The 11868-nt window shown below is 37.2% G+C and overlaps 1 protein-coding gene across 1 annotated transcript in view; it reads right to left on the reverse strand.

The window, feature by feature from the left end:
- Positions 1 to 9825, reverse strand: part of FGF10 (fibroblast growth factor 10) — a 91677-nt gene extending 81852 nt beyond the window's left edge. Inside the window, exon 1 of the mRNA XM_085326410.1 lies at positions 9580 to 9825. The gene's annotated coding sequence lies outside the window, so the exon portion shown is untranslated. The remainder of the gene's footprint in view (positions 1 to 9579) is intronic.
- Between the last annotated feature and the right edge of the window lie 2043 nt (positions 9826 to 11868).

Raw genomic sequence — 11868 nt, forward strand, 5'->3', positions numbered from 1 at the left:
CAGAATAATCTGGAGTACTAGAAGCTCTCTCGTAAATTTACGGTTTTAATCTCAGGGAGTGCTCACACAAGAATGTATAGAAACAGGGGAAAACATAGTGGAAGTTAAAAACTTACTTAAAAGTCACCAAGGGATACATAACTTTCTTCAGCACGTAAGTTCTTCAGGGGCTTTGAACTGAAAGACTCTCAATCTTATTACGGTGCCTGTGATGTACCTGTTTTGTCGTATGTGGTGTTGCAATGATTCGTAACTATGGGGCAAATGTGCGTACCTACATCGCACTTCTTTCTCCGCAGCTCTTATGCTACAGTGTCTCCCCATCCTTGTTTGCACTCGAGTTCTTCCTGAAGGCCTGCTCCTAACAATGACGATAATTAATGTCTGCGTTTGCAGGCTTCCCAGTACATCCTGTCATTTCAGAGCCTGCCTTCTATACTGTAGGCTCTGAGAGGCAYATTTGTTTTCATGTTTTGTCTAATGCAATGCCAAGCAATTCATTCTGCTCAACAAACAATTAAAGTGGGTGAAATTTTGCTCACTGTTATACTTTTGTAAATCTTAAGCCTTTTAACTCCACATAGAGAGGAGCAGACAAACATAGCTTATATTCATTGCTTCACGTCAATATATACCTGTGAAAGAAGACAAGTCTATTACATTTCAGAATGGGAAATTCATTTATTAAGCCCTGCAAAGCAGATGTTTCTCTTTTACTGCATCAGCAAATATTTATCCTGTTAATCTAAAGCATTCTACATGGTCTATATTACTTAAGGAAGAAAACCTCTTGCTGTTCCTTCCTCYCATCTTTATCACATCTTTATCTTCACACTCTTAATTTATTATAATCTAACATTGAAAAAGTAATTGCGAACCTCTTTTGTCCCAGTCTCAGTTCAGCTCTTCTACGGAATAAAAAGTTTTGTCTGACACTTTTATTGTCCAGACGGTTTGTGATGTGTACAAATGTTATATTTGGTAATACACTGATTATCAAAACATGTCCTGTTGCTCACTTGAAGGTTATGACTTGATGCATAGATCTATTACAAAGATTGATAGTCTTCATAAATACTAACCTACCATTTCTGTGAGTGCACAGGGGTTTTGTTGTTGATGGTGTTTTTTTAAAGATGCTAGATGGCACTGCTAGTCCAGGCTTTATTTTGAACAGCTGGGTTTCATAAAACTAATTCCCCAAGTTACAAAAAGGGCATGTAAGGTATTACTTCAACTTGACAGCTAATGCATTCTGAGAAATATACACTATGATACAAACAATAACGTTTGCACTGTAAGAGAATTCAGGTTTAGGTCTATAAACTCTAGTTTATACTAGAGTTAATACTAGTTATAGARTTAATAACTCTAGTTATAACTAGAGTTATGCTACATTTAAAATTATTATACAAACTTCTTTGTGTTTACATTATGCCTTGTGTGTTTCTCCTTCATCTGCCACCTTGTTTCAGTTTCATAGTTAAAAAACTACAATAGAATGGAACTTGTTACATATATTTTTTTGTCTCCAAAATGYTGATCATGGTATTTCAAATACTTTTTGAAATTTAAAAGTTGGAGATACAATTATAGAAAAATATTTTATAAATTATTTTACTAGAATCTTCTGTTTCATAAACAGTATGCCAGCTGTGTTGAAAAACAAAATAATTATTTTGCAGTTCTGCAAAATATTTAAATATCCATTTAATCATAGTACTCTCCAGTTTCCTTCATTTACTTTAACTTCTATTCAATCTATGGTTCATCTTTCTTTTGCAGAATTTAGGGATTTGATGCTGTTATCTGCCAACAGGTGAGATTTTTGTTTCAGAAATACRCATTTTGTGCTTAAAAAAATGAGGGGAGGGGACCAAAAAAAATTTTTGCAGTAAAAGACTCCAGTAACGTGGAAAGCTGTTCCTGCTGCGTGAAGATTTGTGACTTGAAAAAGTTTATACAATGTTATTGACTATTCATTCTCTGTTTAGTTAGTATCAAATTCCCTTCTTTTGTTTATTGTGCAGTAAGCTTACAAAGAAACTGCAAATTCTCAGCCTCTTGGGCAGACAGTTGGATCCCGTGTCTGAGGGTTCGGAGCAACCAAACGGAACCTGCACCGTTCTGACCACGGGCTGGGTCACCGGCTGGGGCGTAAACACTCACCTGAGTAACTCGAGAAATCCCTTCAATCTCCCCTTTTGATTTGCCTTTCACAGGCCAGTACTTTTTATTTCTTCTCATCTGTCTGCTATCATGTTAACAAGCAAAGGAGAATCTCAGCAGTTCATTGACAGCATAATAAAATGGGATTTAGATTTCAGTATCTGAAGAATGGCTTGCTTTTAGGGGTTTTAAGCTTTCGTCTCACGCTTGTATTGCCCCAGTGATCAAAAAAAGCCCCAAACCCCACAACATACATCTCTGGCCCTATGAATTGTTCACAGAAGCTGTCCAACTGTGACTGGCAGAACATAGTGTATAAAGAACTTCAGGCAAAGCACCTCAAATATATTTCATGGTAATATTACAATATTAAACAATGGATATTCTGTGGGGCTTTTCTCAGGTAATTACTTCCATCTAAATAAAACTGAAGATGCAAAACCCAATTCAACACAGTTGAATAGAGAATAGCCCAAATTCATTCCAGACATGAATCAAATGGACTGATGAGGTGAATTTGGCCTCGTGCATCTGCGTAGGAAAACTCATACTTCCTTTTGGAAACCCAATGCAAATGTAACCCAAGAGTATTGCTTTGAAAATCTGTGCTAGGTGATGCTCTCAGGTGAATATTGTCCTGAATATTTCATGACTGCTGAGAGATGCTTCTTGACAATGTTGTGTTTAGTTCCTGGTTGAAAATAAACACTGCTCTGTAAAAGCAAGGCAGAAGTGAGCATGGGTAGAACAATGTTATTTATTGTTGATGGAACAATATAGTGTAACACAGTATTGAAATACCTGCAATTTAATATTATTCTAAAATATATGTAATTTTATTTGATTTTTATAACAGGGCTAATCAAAAGCACTAAAATAAACTGCATCATTGCTTTTAATTGATGCTTCTGTATATATTTAAGTTAGTTCAAATATCCCTTTTATCTGAGCAAAAGAGTAAGGAGATTTGTATTGATCTGAATGACAAATACTGTTGTGGCATCTCTGTTGGGGGGGGGGGAAGTCCACCTATACAGACTTTATTCAAAATGGCAGTTCACCAGGTATGCTGGCAACAAATACAGTGATATCTACTAGGAGGAACATTTATGTGTATTAGTTTGTCAGCTGTTCCTAATGCTGCATAATTTAAATGCTGTGAACTGGAGAGGTGTGCATTATATATCAATAATGTATGTGTGGATTAGTTTCATGTGAGAGCTGAGTAAATAAAACCACTCTAATGTGCTCTATCTATTATTAATCAGTGCAACAGAATAACTCCTAAAATATCCCAATGCACCATAGACATCAGTAACAGTGAATTTTCTTAGAATTTTTTAAGTGAAGTTTTTAAGAGATCCCTGTTCAAATAATTGTGATGCTATGTCTAAAAAGACTTTAAATAGAATATGATTTCTTATGAAAATATTTATTCATTTTGCCCATTGTAATTTTAATCCGTGTCAGCAAGGCAGAGTTTCAAAGTAGGGCCTCTGCTCTCCAGAAACTCCCATAGCATATTAAGGCACTCACTGAGAATTTCATTGGCTTTCCATATAGGTAGAAGGTCTAGCCAGAAGGCTTTCAGTGCAAGATTAGAACCTAAATTGGCAAGGGCTGAACATTTCTTAAGGAAGCTGCATTTTTCTTATCAAACTGGTGCCTGGAAAATAATCCAGAATTCCGTATCAATTCCATATGGAGAAACCTCAAAATGGCATCCAGAGCAGCTGAACAGTCACCCAAGCTGGTCTGAGTGAAAGGCAATGAACAAAGATGGGTTTAGTTCTGCKGTTGCAGGGCTTACATATTTTATTCAGGATTTCAGAGAGACATCTCTGGTCATCTCAACTTGAAAACCTCATGGGGTGCCAAGCAGGTGGAATACTAAAGTGTGGCCATCTTCTGAAAGGTGGGAGCATGGGCTTGTGCAAAGACTAGAATTTGTGGGGGAAGAGGAAGGATGCATTCACTTTCTCCTGCTGGGAAAGGGGAATGGCAGAACAGCAAGGAGAAGCAAGGCTCTGTACTATCTTTTTCTGTCTTCATAAATTTTAATGTATTTTTTGTTTTACAGGAAACAGCTTCATTAAGAGGGTTTGAAATCACTGATTCCTATAGTTTCTTACTTGTCATAACGTTACATTAGAATAACCAATAGGCTTAGGCACACCTGGGGATGTGGGCTCAAATATCCTCAGGTAGAAAATGATTCTTTCATCATCTGGACATGTGCTCTGATCACTTGGTGAAAAGGGAGAGACAGTTCTTTCAGACATTTTTACGTGAAAGCAACTGCTACTGCRTTTTATGCAGACCCTATTTCAGTGGGTTTTCAGTAATGTGCTTAGAGAATGAGTGCTTGAAATGAGAAATGGAAAGAGTGAATCCAAAGGCAGAGCTCTTCTTGCCTATCTCCAAATGTATGTCTGAGGTAGTTGTCCTGGATGAGTTGTGCCTTAAATGCCGTGAACTACAGTGACTTGATCTGCCTTGGCTGTAGAGAGATTCTTGCTGACAAACTCAGAAGTGAGACTTATGTTGTAGACACATGCAGTTAGATGGAAGGTCTTAGTTTCAGAGTTTTGGATCCACATCTGGTGCATGGTTAAGTAGGGAGCAGTATAACTGCTAAGAGAGCAGCTGCTCTTAGTCTGCACTGAAATGGAAATAGGTATTTACAATAATAGAGGCATCTGCAAAGTTTAGGAAGTTGTTGAATAAAGGTTTTCAGGGCTGTTTTTTTTGGAACTGAGTGCCTAAATTGCCTCAAACCAGCAACAGGCACCTAAATACTATATATATATGTATATGTATGTATATATATGTATGTGTGTGTGTGTGTGTATATATATATATATATATATATAATTTTAAAGCCTGAGCTACTATAAAGCTCTGAAAATGAGGTTTTCTGAAACTGGGATTTTGAGATTCAAGATGCGTTGACTATATGAAATTTGTTTGACCTAAAATGTGAGTATGTAAAAGACTGTCCTATTTCTTTTGAGGCCTGATCCACCCTTACCTTCAACAGAAGCAAGATTGCCTTTCATTTGTGTATGCACTTAGTAAATCTGAGATATCAACAACCCTTCCTGACACTATAGTACTTTTTAAAAACTGCTTCATTTTTAACCAAGTTAATTAGTTTCCAAGTGAGTAGGATGCTTTTATACCCTMTTAATATTCTCTCTGCAGTGTGATGGTTGCCTGGGGTTGAAGTGTTTTTGATTAACTATATGCGATAATGAAAACCATGAGAACGACCTTATGCAGAAGTTCTCTCTTTCTGATGTTACATATAAAACTGCGGAAGTCGTACAATATTTAACACAGCCTTTTCTCTCCTCCCGCTCCTTTACCAACCCCCTCCAAGTTGGAGCTTGAGCTAATTATGGAAGTGTTAGAAATGGTTGTATACTGACTTAAGTGTTTTTTTAGGTGTGCTGAAGTGGAGAATTTGGGATGAAGAGAAAGTGCAGTCTGATAAAGACACAAAGCAACTACAACACCAGCTACTTTGGTTACTGTGATGCCTTACAGTGTGACTGAGGGTGACGCTCAGCTGAGCACATGTATGCTTAAGGTTTCTTATGAWGCAAGTGAGATGTCCTGCTCTGTTTGCACATTTATTACTTTGTCAACTAATGTTGACTATTGGACCTTTCCTACATCCTGAAACCTATGAAGTGGAATATAACTAGCCTGCTGGGACTGAGCAAGACAGCYAAATGCTAGGAGTTGAGAAAACGTTACTGATTGTCTACTCTGGATTCTGTGTTATGGGCCTCATTTTTCTTGTTAATTCCCATTGCAGAAATACTTTTGGATGATACGGATGATCACTGTGTAAAAACATGCATAGAAGGGTGTAGTCCCTGGTTAAGATCTGAAGGGAACTGATTCTTCTCCCACCGAAATGTGCAGGAGTTTTGCAATTTCCTTTAATTAAGGAAGGGCTGAGATCCTTAAAAGAAAGAAATGGCCATAATACGCAGGCAAATTTTGCGGTGTCACATGGTATACATTTGTAATAAGTGAACCACAATGGAATTTAAGTTTACCTTTTAAAAATATTTTTAAGGCTACTGAGGTTGTATCCGACTGAAAATCCTCACCTCTTGGTGTGTCACTAGTAAGAGGAGCTCTGTAGACTGTTGGGATTGATGGCAATCTCCTCTTCTGCTCTGTAGYTTAAGTTGTAGTGAGTTGACAGATATTTTTGTAGTTTAAATTGGGAAAGGGAGGCAGATGTGAAGGCTGGAGAGTTCTTACAATAACATAAAAGGTTTTGAGAATCAGATGCCTAAAAATAATTGTGGCTCAGATGTTGAAATATGTTACGTAGAGTATTCTTGCTGGATAATGTTATATATTGTGTCAAAAGGATACCATGCAATGTGGTTTTGGTACCCATAGGAATTTTGCTACAGACTATTATTGAARCAGGAATCCATATATTTCTATCTGGTGTATGCTGCATAAAAACATTTGAGCATTTGTAGTTTTTCCTTGCTGTTTATTTTTTTTCGGGAGTAGAACTATTCCTGGAGTGGATAAGAGGAATCAAGTGTATTTCAGCTTTTTTTTGTTTATCTTATGCTCACAAAAATGACCTCCAGACTAAAACCAGCTTAGATCAAACTGAATCCTACTGTAGATACTAGATGCGAATGTTACAAAGGAAATCTGGACGTACGCTAAGCATAAAGTGTTCCAAAGCACAAATAATTCTACAGCAATTGAGACTGGTGTGTATAATCACTCTAGAGCCGAGCTATTATGGCTTTATAAAATGTTGTGGTATCAGGCTAAGAACTTGGATTGTTATAGTTATGGGGGGGAGGTTTTGTTAGTGCTTATCCATTAACTAATTTCATATCAATTTGGCAAATGTGCAAGCATTTCAGTGCAGGACTTTATCTAATTACCGTCTCTGTAGCAAAATCAAGAAGGTACTAAATAAAGCTGAAACAACCATTGTGAGCACCAATGAGAGAATAGTGGGTATTGCAAATATTAGACAAAACTGTGCTATCCCTGAAGAACATCCCTCCTGCCCCGTCTTATTAAATCCTGTGTCTGAAACCACTAAGTTATCTGTTCTTTTACAAATGCTGTACTACAACAGTGCTAAATTGCAGGGATCAAATTAACTCTCCATACATTCAGATTAGTGCTTCTCTGAAGTAAACACTGCCTAAATGTTCAAAGTAAGAGTAGTGGCTTTGAAAAGGTGTTTGGGATAACTGTAATATTAGTTTTTACCACAGCAGTATCTTGATGGCAAACAGACACATCACAGCATGTCACCTTTTGGCAGATATATGCTGGCCATATTTTGCATCCCTAATGGCTTTAACTGGGATTCTGTAGAGTGTAAATCCTGGTAGAATTGTCCAGTTGTCTAATAACATTGCTACGAAAGTTAATGGGAAATTCAACAATAATTTTTTACTGTTGGAAGGAAAAGTATAAGATCATGCCAAATACAACTSGATGCCAGTTCTCAATTCACAATTAAGTATTAGTAGCCTGATGCTTTAAACTTTTTATTGCTTTAAAAATTAAAAGTAATACTTTGTCAGATGTGAGAAAAATGACTCAGCTTTCTACTGGCTAATTGTAAATGGCACTAACCAATACTGTAGGAATATTTGTGACTAATTTAATGTTACTTGTTTGTTTACTTAGATGACCTTTAAATATAAGCCCAAATTATTTTATAAATATTTAGTTTTCCAATAAAGGTATATCCAGGTGTCAGTCTTTTGATAGGAACCATCTGCAACACTTGAACTTTCTGTACRTTCAAATCTTTGTAACTTATTCTGTTGCTTTTGTTCTGAAAGCATTGATTTTTTCACCAATGTTGAGATTAATGATGCAACATCTAAATGAGATCCCAACTCTGTATCACACAACACATGTTAATGGCACCCTGCTCACATGATTAAAGTCAAGGCCAAACATGGATAATGACTTTTGAATTAGGTGACTGCTAAAATTCCTTGTAGCTCGTATGCTTTGGAAATAGTTACTGCAGTAGATAGACAAAAATCACATAGATCATGCACTGATTTAGATTATGCTARTAGTGTTTTCTGAATTTGATTTATATATTATAAACTATGTATTTCATGAAAGTAATATTGAAACAAGATAATTCTAGGGGTAATAAAATAACACAACTGGCTAAAAAGGTCATAGTTTTGCATCTGCCGTTATCCAAAGAAACGTTCTGTTGGAAGCTACTGAGTTAAAGCTATAAGATACATATTTTTCAGTCACTTATGACACTTCATGTTATTTTTTGCTCTTTCTGTTGACATTCTCTTTAACTATACCAATGTTATCTGAACTTAAAAGACAGACTGTTAACAACAGAACCACTTCTTACTACTTCAGCTGTTCAAGTTAGATTTAATAAATCAAAATATACCAAATATATTAAAGGTATATGTTTCCTGACAAAAATAAATACAGTTCAGAAGGGTTCTTGTGACTCCTCTGATGTGGTTTGTGTTTTTTGCTGTTAAACTTTAGGAAAAACATCTGTTGTCTGTGTGGATCTTCCTTGAAGGTTTGATGTCAAGTGCACGGATTAGGACTTAATCCTGCTAACTGTTGTTCAAGTGAGTAACACTAGTGATCAGTGTCTGCTCACGAGCCAGGATTTTCAGAATTGGGCCCTCTCTGTTTTCTCAATAGTGAACATAAACTGTTTAGTCTGAATAGATTGTGGCATGCAGTTACTTCATATATAACTCATGTAAATGATACTTTAAGCAAATTATTGTTCTTAATGTAATTGCTCGCATTAGAAATGGAAGAATTTTAGAAAAGACGAAGCAAAGAAAGGAAGAGATATGTACTACTTTTTTCCCTTGGATAGTTCTGTTGCATTTTTCAGCTATGATAGCTAATGTTATGTAAAAATACAAAGGCATTTCATAAAAAAATCATAATAGTTGTTTGCTCATTAGAAATACATTTTTAGYATAATATGCAAAGTAGATATCGAAATTGCTTTTATGGAACTCAATGTTTGGAGCTCTATGCATCCTCAGCTTTTTTGCTATGGTTTGTATTTTGAGAATCTTGACTTTATCAAAGACTGTCAGACTCCTTATGCATATGTTTATCTTCTGTTTTTGTCCTCTGTAAGAAGCTTCTGCTTCTGTATTTTTAATCAGACTCTCTGTTAAAAAGTTGTTGAGACTGAAGTGCCTTTGTAGCAGTCTCTCTAAGCTTTATCTGCTCAGTGATGATTTACAAATTCTTACTAATGCAAAATTATAGCACTGATTTCTCTCAGCTTCTCCTGTTGTTTTCCTCTCACCCTTGGCACTTAAGCAGGGAAAGGGAACGTTACAAAGGGATGAAAAGCTTTAACATACTCACCCTGCAGGGCAGAGGATASGGAAGATCACAGCTGTCTCTACCTCTTGGATCTGGATCTTATTAATGTCATCAGGCAGTGACTCCTCTGTAGCTGTAGGCTGGACTTTTCCTGCTGTTAACAGGCCTCAGAATGAACTGAAGTTCAGCAAACTTTCTGCAGCTAAGTAAACTCAGCATTACTCAAAAGTTTTCTCCAGAGCCTAGGACGACAACAAATGGGATAGTGTTAGTGCAACAACCCCATGGAGCTGTTTGATGTTTGCAAATTGACGGAAGTGCTGAAGTCTATCATTTGGGGGCTGCCCCTCCTCCCAGCCACAACCTGCCCCTCCGAGAGGGACAAACTCGAGCAGCCTGGAGAGGAGACGCCGTGGTCTCCTAGTGCCCTCTAATTCTTTACGCTGTCTTACCCGCACCAAGCTCTGCCTTTGCTATCTAGCCTCTTCCCGCTATGCTGCATGTGAGAAGAACAAATTAGAGAACAGTGAAGGGGAATGCTACGTGCCCTCCCCACAGGATATAAGAAAATAGCCAAACTGGAAAGAGAGAGGGGAGAAAAAAAATAACAGAACAACACTCAACGCCCCCAGGATTCTGAACTATTTCTTTGTTTCATTTGGCTGTTGTTAAAGAGGGAGCTCCCTTCCATGAAATGTGTTCATGATGAATCCGATACCTTTCTATTGTCATGTATTATACTATTTATAAAGACAATCTAAACCTGGGAATGCAGCCTCAACAGATATCCTATTATAATAAGCTGAACCTGAAGTGCTTGGGAAAACGTGGCTTTAATATCTTCACAATTCTATAGCTTTCTCTGTGGAAAGTGGTGGTTGTTACTAGAAAGAGGATTTTTCACTAGTGTGCAGAATTTAAGAACATCATTGTTAATTAGACCAATCATGTTGCTTGTTTAATGCCAAATGTTTGCAGAATGTCATCAAATTGCCAATAAGAATGGATGGCAAGAAATAAATGTAAAATGATTCTCTTTTATTGRAGGTCCCCAGCTTTGCTATTTTTAAAAATCTTGGACTATGGTAAGAAGTTGAGCTAAATAGAAGAGATTGGTATCCCCAAGGGTAGTCTGGGGAGACACAGGAATTACAAGTGCCTGCAGATGGAAGCATTGTCTGAAAGTGATACTATATTAAACTACTGCAACATCAAGACACAAAAGAAATCTTGGAAGATCACAAGATAAATTCTTTTCCCCATTGCTGATTTATATTGCTTGGGAAGGAAATCTGCTTATCTATATACATTCTGTTCATTTCTGAAATATGGAAGTGGTAATAGGAGACACTTGGATGCCACTTTTCAGTTAGAGTTCTTAAGATGCTTTGTAAGCATGAATAAATATTGCCATAAGCCCTATTTCCTTCTAGGTGAAACTGAGGCAAACAGAACTCCTGTCAGATGTTAATGGTACAGTTGGCACTGGAATGCAAGTTTCTAGCTTTCAGTCACCTGGGTATCCTGTCTGAGCAAACTCTTGTTTGTAGATCCTCAGCAGTAGTGATACCTGCAGAGAAAGAGAGAGAAGGAAGAGGCGAAACATGCACAGCAAAGGAAGGATATAATCTTAAAGCAACCAGTTGATTAGGGAGACAGGGTAGCATGAGTCTGAATTGCCTGCAGTACAGGACAAAGGGATTTAAATTTCTGTCATAATAAATAGTACTTCATACAGATTTGTAATCTTTCATCTGAAGGATCTTATAGAGCTTTACAAATGAATACTCCACTGAATGTTTTCAAAGGCTTCTTGAAATTAAATGGGACTAAGATTAGAAAGGTAAAGCATCTTTTAAATGTATGTGAAGGGATATGTTCACTTGGGTAGTAGCATTATGTGGAGTTTGACCTATGTCGTGAACCACACCAGTCAGACTAGTTGAAATAGCTGTGAGGCTAAGGTGGGCAGAACATAGCTCATGCAACGTCTTTGCCGAAGAATGAGTTAACGCCACTCTTTTGTCAAACAGTGCAGTGGTATTTAGTGATGAAGGGTTGTGTTTTATTTGAGAAAGAATCCACAGCACAGTGCCACCTAGCACCATATTAGGACATCGATTTGTACTGGTTGGAGGAAAGAATGTGACCTATCCAGCAGCCTTGCGCACCGCAGAATCCTAGGCTGGAAGTCTTCCACCCAAGTTGGCTGGACTTAGCTCTAACATCCTTATGAAATGTCAAAGTCAATCTAGAATGGGGGTAATCTGTGCGTGTTTTTTAATTCCTCCCAGAAAGCCGCTCTATTTGAAGTTTGATTTAGCAAAAAGG

This window comes from Rhea americana, unplaced genomic scaffold (genome assembly GCF_003343005.1).
Source record: "Rhea americana isolate MKP2758 unplaced genomic scaffold, rheAme1 scaffold_13, whole genome shotgun sequence".
Lineage (NCBI taxonomy): Eukaryota > Metazoa > Chordata > Aves > Rheiformes > Rheidae > Rhea > Rhea americana.